Source organism: Nyctibius grandis, chromosome 3 (genome assembly GCF_013368605.1).
Source record: "Nyctibius grandis isolate bNycGra1 chromosome 3, bNycGra1.pri, whole genome shotgun sequence".
In the NCBI taxonomy this organism is placed as follows: Eukaryota; Metazoa; Chordata; class Aves; order Nyctibiiformes; family Nyctibiidae; genus Nyctibius; species Nyctibius grandis.
Genome location: NC_090660.1, coordinates 17789454 through 17797611, shown reverse-complemented (window position 1 = coordinate 17797611; position 8158 = coordinate 17789454).

Sequence of the window (8158 nt, the reverse complement as noted above, 5' to 3'; positions counted from 1 at the left end):
GAAAGGGACAAAAGTAGAGAGTACTGCATTGTATGGGAGGACACCGTGTGTCAGTGAGGGAGAAACATAAACGTTTTATGAAAGATAGTTAACTGACTTTATCATGGCTGGGTTATAAAGCCTATTTTACTTCGTCGCCTCCAGTAAAAACAGAAGCGGATTCTGCCAGACTCAGTTTTCAGAGCAGTTGAGCTCCACCGGTTGCTGCTGGCTGCAGTTGGAGTTAATGCTGCTCCCTTGTTCTAAAATCTAAATCTGATTTTTTTTTTCAGCATGCTGTTCCCTGCTGGGTGAAACTGCAGCTTTTTAGTGTTATTCGCATGAAAAAAAGATAAAAGCATGGTTTTCAGCTGTAAGGCATAATAGTAGAACAAAGATTAAAACAAAGAAATAAAAAACCCTTCAAGAGCAGTCCAAATAAAATAATTCCATCTATCTGACTTAGATATTTACATATTTATCAGTATAAATGTATGCATTTGATTTTTTTTAATTTAAGGTATAATTATTTGTAACTGAAAAACTCCCTTAAAGTACTTTTTCTCACTAGGTATTACGCAGTCATTGACTTGTACAAAGTAATTTACAAAAAAAAAAAAAAAAGAAAACCAAACACCCCTAGGCAAGAGGGTGTGCAGAAGTGTGTGAAAATAATATTGAAGAGGAGATTAGAAGTAGCGAGTAGGCGGAAATGGGAATAGAGATGTGGGCAGGGATTATGCAGTTTTCAAGGTGAGAATAAAGAACCTGAATTTGATGCAGTAAAAGGATGAGAAACCAAGAATCAGTCCCGAAATGGGATTGACCTGGAATATGTCTTTGGTGGCACTTTGAGTTCAGTGCTGCAGAGGCTGAGGTGGGAGGAAGAAATCGTGCATATAATGCCAGCTGCTACAGTGGCAACAATGGAAGTTGATTAGCGATCCATCTAAGAAAAGACAGTATGTTAATTATATTAATGAAATATAACAAGGGCAAGTGTAGAGTCCTGCATCTGGGCAAGAACAACCCCATGTACCAGTACAAGTTGGGGACAGACCTGTTGGAGAGCAGCGTAGGGGAAAGGGACGTGGGGGTCCTAGTGGACAGCAGGATGACCATGAGCCAGCAGTGTGCCCTTGTGGCCAAGAAGGCCAATGGCATCCTGGGGTATATTAGAAGGGGTGTGGTTAGCAGGTCAAGAGAGGTTCTCCTTCCCCTCTACTCTGCCCTGGTGAGGCCGCACCTGGAATATTGTGTCCAGTTCTGGGCCCCTCAGTTCAAGAAGGACAGGGAACTGCTAGAGAGAGTCCAGCGCAGAGCCACGAAGATGATTAAGGGAGTGGAACATCTCCCTTATGAGGAGAGGCTGAGGGAGCTGGGTCTCTTTAGCTTGGAGGAGACTGAGGGGTGACCTCATTAATGTTTATAAATATGTAAAGGGCAAGTGTCAAGAGGATGGAGCCAGGCTCTTCTCAGTGACATCCATTGACAGGACAAGGGGCAATGGGTGCAAGCTGGAACACAGGAGGTTCCGCATAAATATGAGGAAAAACTTCTTTACGGTGAGGGTGACCGAACACTGGAACAGGCTGCCCAGAGAGGTTGTGGAGTCTCCTTCTCTGGAGACATTCAAAACCCACCTGGACGCGTTCCTGTGTGATATGGTCTAGGTAATCCTGCTCCGGCAGGGGGATTGGACTAGATGATCTTTCGAGGTCCCTTCCAATCCCTAACATTCTGTGATTCTGTGATTATATTGTTAGCAGAAGTCAAAATAAGATGTAGACTGGAAAAAGCAGCAATCAAATATGTTGCTTTCCTATTTACATATAGGACAGTCTATATGTGTTATCTTTCCAACAATACTAAATTAACACAAAAGAGGAGATTATCAGCTAATAACTATAGACTTCTACCACAGAAGACAGTGAGACTTTGAAAGGTCAAATGTTAGCAGTGTGGAGATAAAGCAAAGCAGACAGAGATAAATCCTTTTTTCACAATGCAATATCACTCTCAACATCAAAATGAGGTGAGGACATGGGTGCAAGAAATCATCTGCAATACATTTCTGGTAAAATGGAGGTTGAACATATTGGTAGGGGGCCTTTAAAAGCTTTGAATACATAATACAGTCCTGATCAGTCACAGTTATGATGACATCTTACCATATTTTAGAAGCCCTGCTAGACTAACGTGGAGGTCTCTTATAGTAGATTTTATGGAGAAATCCATACTGCTTTTTTCTTTTGGCTAAAAGGTCACCTTACAACCTTGGGGTTGACAATGCAGCTCTGATGATAATGTCTGCTCTTGCTTTGTTCTGTGGATTGTAAAGTGTCATGTATTTCTGTGTGAAAAGTCTATTCGAAGGTAAAGACCTTAAGAACGGCATATAATTAATGAATGAATTCCCCAGGAGATTTTTTTTTTATTCTTTAAAGTATGCCAACAGAAACTGAAGTTTGCCCTCCCCAGGTTATCTGGTTTGTATTCGTCTCATATGACCCCATTGACAGAGGAAAACGCATTCCTGGCACAAGCGAATTGTTTACTATAAAACTGTTTTCTCAATGACTGTGGGACTGGAAATGGAATGCTAATGTAAACATCACAAAGTGTGTAATTTTAAAGAGCAAGCTGACCAATGTCTGTTTATACCCTGAGGACTGGGAGGGGAAAAGAATGGATAAAACATGCTCATTGCTTTGCTAATTAATCTTCAGAAGAAGCTTCAATACAACAGTGATGTGTTTAGAGAAGCAGAGGGAATACAATACAAGCAGATGAAAGCAGTGAACTGTAAGAGCTGTTGCAGCTGTGGTTTTCTGCTTCCTCAGTTTTGTTAATTTCAATTTTTCGACAGACTTTTGCAATAACAATATTATGGGTTGCGTTATTCAGTATGAATCAAAGTGTGGCAACTAAAGAATCAAAGTAGTTGTTTAAACATGGAAACGAATCTGTGAATTGGTAATAGTACAGCACAAATGGCTGATATTACAAGTGTCCTTTTGATCTTCTTCTTGAAAGATAAGTGCTCCCAAAACATACTAGGTACATGTGAAAGAAATATGGCTTGTTTTAAGATGCCTTCGGGAGAAGAGATGAAGTTTTAGAAGAGCAGGTAGCAAGGTTGCAGCCCCCAGCCTCTGGAGTCACTTGTATTGTGCCCGACTATTCACCTGCTGTATTTTCTGGTCGTGTTGTCTGCATATTGGGAAGAGGGAGGGGAGTCCAGGATCTATAGGCTACACTGTGATAAAGCCAGAGACTTCTTGATGTAATTTCCATCCAGCCTGTCCTACTGCATTTAGAAAAAGAAATAGCAGTGAAAGAGTAACTTCCACAGCCAAGGAAAACAACTTTTTCCTTCTGTCCTTCCAAATTAACTTCCTTTCTTTTCCAGCCTTCCCCCTTTTTTTGTAAGGAGCATAGGTGTGGCATCCAACAGACTTCTTAAGAAATGAGCATTAGTAGTTACAAGAGGTTAGAGTGATGTTAGTAATTCTGGGATTCCTGTGAAGCTCCAGGTTTTAGAATAATGGCAGCCTAGACGGGTGGTTCCTGTCAACCAGCTTGCTTGATCCCATATCTCTTGAGGAAGACTAGCTAATAGGAACAGAAGAACTGCTGTACCTGATCAGAAAAGGATCTATCTAACATACTGTCTGTCCCTGACAGTTGTCCGTAGAGGGTACTCAAGAAAGAGGAAAGAAATTATGGCCTGTATATGGTGGTAACTAACGTAGTGTGACTGAAATACCTATCGCACCCAGTTGCCTGCCGGGCTGTGCTTCCCCCTACTTCCCTGAACAAAAAAAACAGACCCCCTGTAGCTGAACAACAGCTTGTGTACTGGTCATTGTGCTGGGCAGAGATCATAGAGTTGTCCTTGTATTGCAAGGCCAAATGGCTCCCACAGCGTTATCCAGGCCAGGATGCCCTGTCTAGGTACCCTCTCTGCTGGAGAGCCGTCGGGGCGATCTTGTAGGTCTTCCTAGAAGGAGATTTCCAGTGCTCCCATACTGAGCATATCATCCCAGAGGTGCTTGCTGGCAGCAGGGACAGATCCCAGCGCTCTTGCAGCTTCCAGCTACTCCAGGAGCCCTTATCATGATGAACTCGGGCAGGGCTGATGGCCCAGGGGCTTCTTCAGAATCACTCCCCAAGGTTGCCAGCACGCAGGCAGGCGGTGTTTTTGGCAGCCTGGGCCCAGGTCGAACCAAGGCTGCCTTCTGGGAGCAGAGGAGGTGTTGGTGGCTGATTGTGTGGTGCAAAAGCAGGTGACGTACACACATGTAGCCCAGCCACCAGGCCAGTTTCCCAGGGCTTCTGCAGCTGTTTTGGCATGAACACACTGGAAACAAGAATGCTGAAAGCACTGTTTAAATCAGATTTTTGTTTTCACGCTGTTCTTAAAGCTTGTGTAACTGTTCAGTGTGTTTGCTCTAGTTGTTTAAAAAAAAAAGAAAAACAATATCCAAAATTAACCACTCATAAATTATGAACCATTATCTGTTAATAACTAATTTATTTTTTATTTTATGCTGAAGAAATAACTGTACTGATATTATGCATATTGAGCAATTGATCTATTGAAATAAAATGACAACCCAGTAGTAAAAGGAAACCTCTACTGTCTAACTTAAAAAGGCATAAATTAAACTTGGGACCAAGATGATCTTGAATTTCATTTAGTATCTATGTTTCTTTTCATTTGGTACACGTACTTACACCAGACTTCAGGATGGAACAATTTTCTGTTCACACTTGGACATAAGAGACTCCTTTAGCTTGCCAAATATTCCTCGGGATGCTGTGGGTTGGAGGAGAAGGCTGAGCGGCTTCCCTCTCCTCGGGCGGCACAGAAATCACTGAGGCACGTACCGCTGAAGGCAGGCAGGAGTGGGCACAGGAGGGAACGGGCCACAGATGCCCTTTGCATTGGAAGGCTCCGTGCTAAAACTTAAGTATCTCTAAGAAGTGAATGTAGGCTTTTTGCATGGGGACATCTACTTTGTCTCTTGACATAAGAGCACTCATTCTCAATTGTTCTTATCACCTCAAAAGTTATATTTAAGCAGATGATTCCAATGGAAGTTCGTGTTACAAGACAGCACACGTGACATTATTGGTAACAACAGTTGTCTGACCAGCTGAAGCCACAGAGACACGAAGCGTGTGTTTGCCTGACGCAGAAGCTGTGACAGGCTGTACAGTTCCTCCATTGCCTCGCTGCCTAACCAGCCATATTGTGCCCAGCCCCTGGGAACCGACTACCAGGCCACCATGATTAAACATGCACAGGAAAATGCATTATACAAGTAGAAGCAATACACTAGTGAGTTTGAAAATGCAGTTCCACCAAAATCACCTTCCTCTCAGGTGCAGCAAGTATGATTTTCTCCACTACTTATTCTGCCTTGAATACTGAGTAAGAGGATGTTTTGATTCCTAATAACAAGTGATTGTTTTCCTAAAAGCAGACATGCTGTTGTCTTTATTGCAGAAAGCTTAGTCCCTTGTATTTTGAAGGTCTTCATCCTAAAAATTGGTCTGTAGAGCCATTCTTACCATAACAGGATTTGAAGATGTGACACATCTTTTCTGGAATTGCTCTGGCTTTCCATATCTTCCCCCTGCAACTTTCCACTTCTCAGCGCCACAGTAGAGCCTTTCTTCCTTTGCCAGCAAAATCAGATACCACAACTCCTATCCTGCTTCACAGTTCTCCATCCTGGTGGCAGCTGCCCCTTTACCTGGTGTCCAAGGGACAAGCTGAACTGCTGAGTGCATAAAGCAAGGATCTGCCCTCCGGAGGGAGCGAAGAAGTTGTGCTTTGACAGGGAATCTGTGCTTCAGGGGGATGGAAGGGGAGAAGACTCCAGTGCTGTGCTTACTGTGGGGTGGCACCTATCTCCCGCTGGGAAACTGGGTAATGAGAGAAAGGGAAGAGTCTCGCAGACCTAAGAAACCCCACTGATCCCTTGTTTAACAAACCTGCAGTGCATGTGAGTATTGTAATACTGTTTTCAGAAAAAAAAGTAAGGTAAAGATTACCGTGGTTTCACCTGCCCTTGCTCCCTACCTATCTAGGAAATCCACAGCTGCTGTGGCTTGAAGTAACCATCTCTAAGCTCATGTTTGATACAGTGACACAGAGCTTTAATACGGAATTTCACCTGTGGAGGAATTAGCTCTTTGGTCACTACACATTTTTACATTTTCAGATAGTAATTCTAGTTGGACAGCCAAGGGAGGAAGCCTTTTTCTTGTCTGTTTTCAATTAAGTCCTTCAGAAATTACCACTGAAGCTATCACATTGCTAGAGCAATGGTGTATCTTGTTTTGCCTTTCCTTAGAGGCAGTCTTTCACCTATTACTGTCATTATTACCTTCCTGGATATGTATTTTCATGAATGCTTTCACTTTTTAGCCAGATAGGGGACATTTTTATAATTATACTTCCAACAACTACTGGCCTATTTCTTTCACTTTACCTGATTTCTGCTCAGCAGCTTGGTGGTGAAGTTGCTCCCACCCAAGCCATTACTGTTACTTTCCCAAAATAGGCATAATTTTGTGCTTTGTATCATGCCTTTGGAAACACGTACCTGTAGTTAATCTTTAAAGATTGACAGGTCCTAAACTTTCATGAGTTTGCTCTGCTTCAGGATGAAGCTACCCGTTATACCACCCCAAGTCATTCAGTCAAGCCATGTCTATTACACACACATTCCTGCGACTCAATCTTACTACAAAAGGTTGAGCTGATGATTTGCAGTCTTGGTAGGCCTCTGGTTTCTCAAAAACTTACCTTTTGTAGGTGATCTTCTTAGGTAGTTTCTGTGCTTTTAAAGCTACCACGTTGCTCTCCAGATCGTCTTTGTGCCTCTCGTCAGCAATGTTTCACATTTCTAGAGCTGCTTGCCCTACCTCATGTTGCTGCGTGGGAGAGCTTCGTACTCTCCTATTGCTCTCAGCTTTGTAGCTGCATTCTTAAAAATACTGGAAGAACTGAAATTACCTCCTCCAGGATCATACCAGTTTCTCTTTCAAAGCAATTCAGAGAACTTTGCTCAATCTTTTAAGACGAATTAAGTCTGCTTCCAGTACCAGGTTACCGTACTGGATATACACAGCACTGGCAAGAGGCTGGTGTTTATTTCTTGGATGCAATTACACAACATCTACACTTATTATCAGCCCCTGATAAATTATCTTTGGCGTGCACTGCAGAGAAGCTGCTGTTACGCAATGGAAATTTAGCACGTAGCTCAGTTCTCCTCTAACCCAAGAAACAAGTACAAAAATAGCTTGCTGAAAACAAGCAACTCAATCCTTTCTCCTCCTTGCATTGCTATCGAATACATCAGAGTGGCTTGTGCTCCTCGAAGTCCGTCTCCATCCTCTAACAGCGCAGCCCATTGCCATCCTGCTGTCAGCCAGGGAAAGGACAGCGTGTACAGATGGGTGCCGTCACTTTGAAGGGAGAAAGGGAAATCAGAGACACTCTTGTCAGCTTTTGCTTTGCTGCAAATAGGCTTGCTTTGGTATAAACACTGGAGAAATATAGAAACTTAAAGAGCGTTGAAATAGGATTTAAAAAGGAATCAGTGCCTTATCTTCCATTTGAGGAAAAAAAATGGTGTGAAGAACAAAGGTTAAGTCAGACAAAAAAAAAGAAAGAAAGCAAAATTAGAAGAGCAAAGAAAAAGACTACTGCTCAAAAGCAACAGGAAAGAGGCAGGCATAGACTGCCAATTAACATTTCGCATCAAAGGAAAATTCTGATCAAAACGTTTTTTCTTCTTCTAAGAAGCATCGTGCATTTGCAGTATCTACTGCTGTGAAGGGAGCACACTTTACACAACAGAAGGCCCAAGAGAATAAGCCCAATAGCCACAAAGCTTGTGGAAACCATTTTACACAGCTGACAACTAGGACAAACACAGGACAAAACCCCATAGGAGCCCGGAGCATTGGCCTCACTGCCCTTGTTCACCAGTCCGTTTCCACTCTGTGCCAGCTACAGGAGATCTGAGGCACAGACCAGTGTCTCTCACCCCACACCTGTCTCTGTAGATGCATTTACCCCATGTTGACTGCCCAGGAAGAACACCACCACTATGCCCCCCCGCAAAAAGAAACCCCACAAATGATCCAACATGTT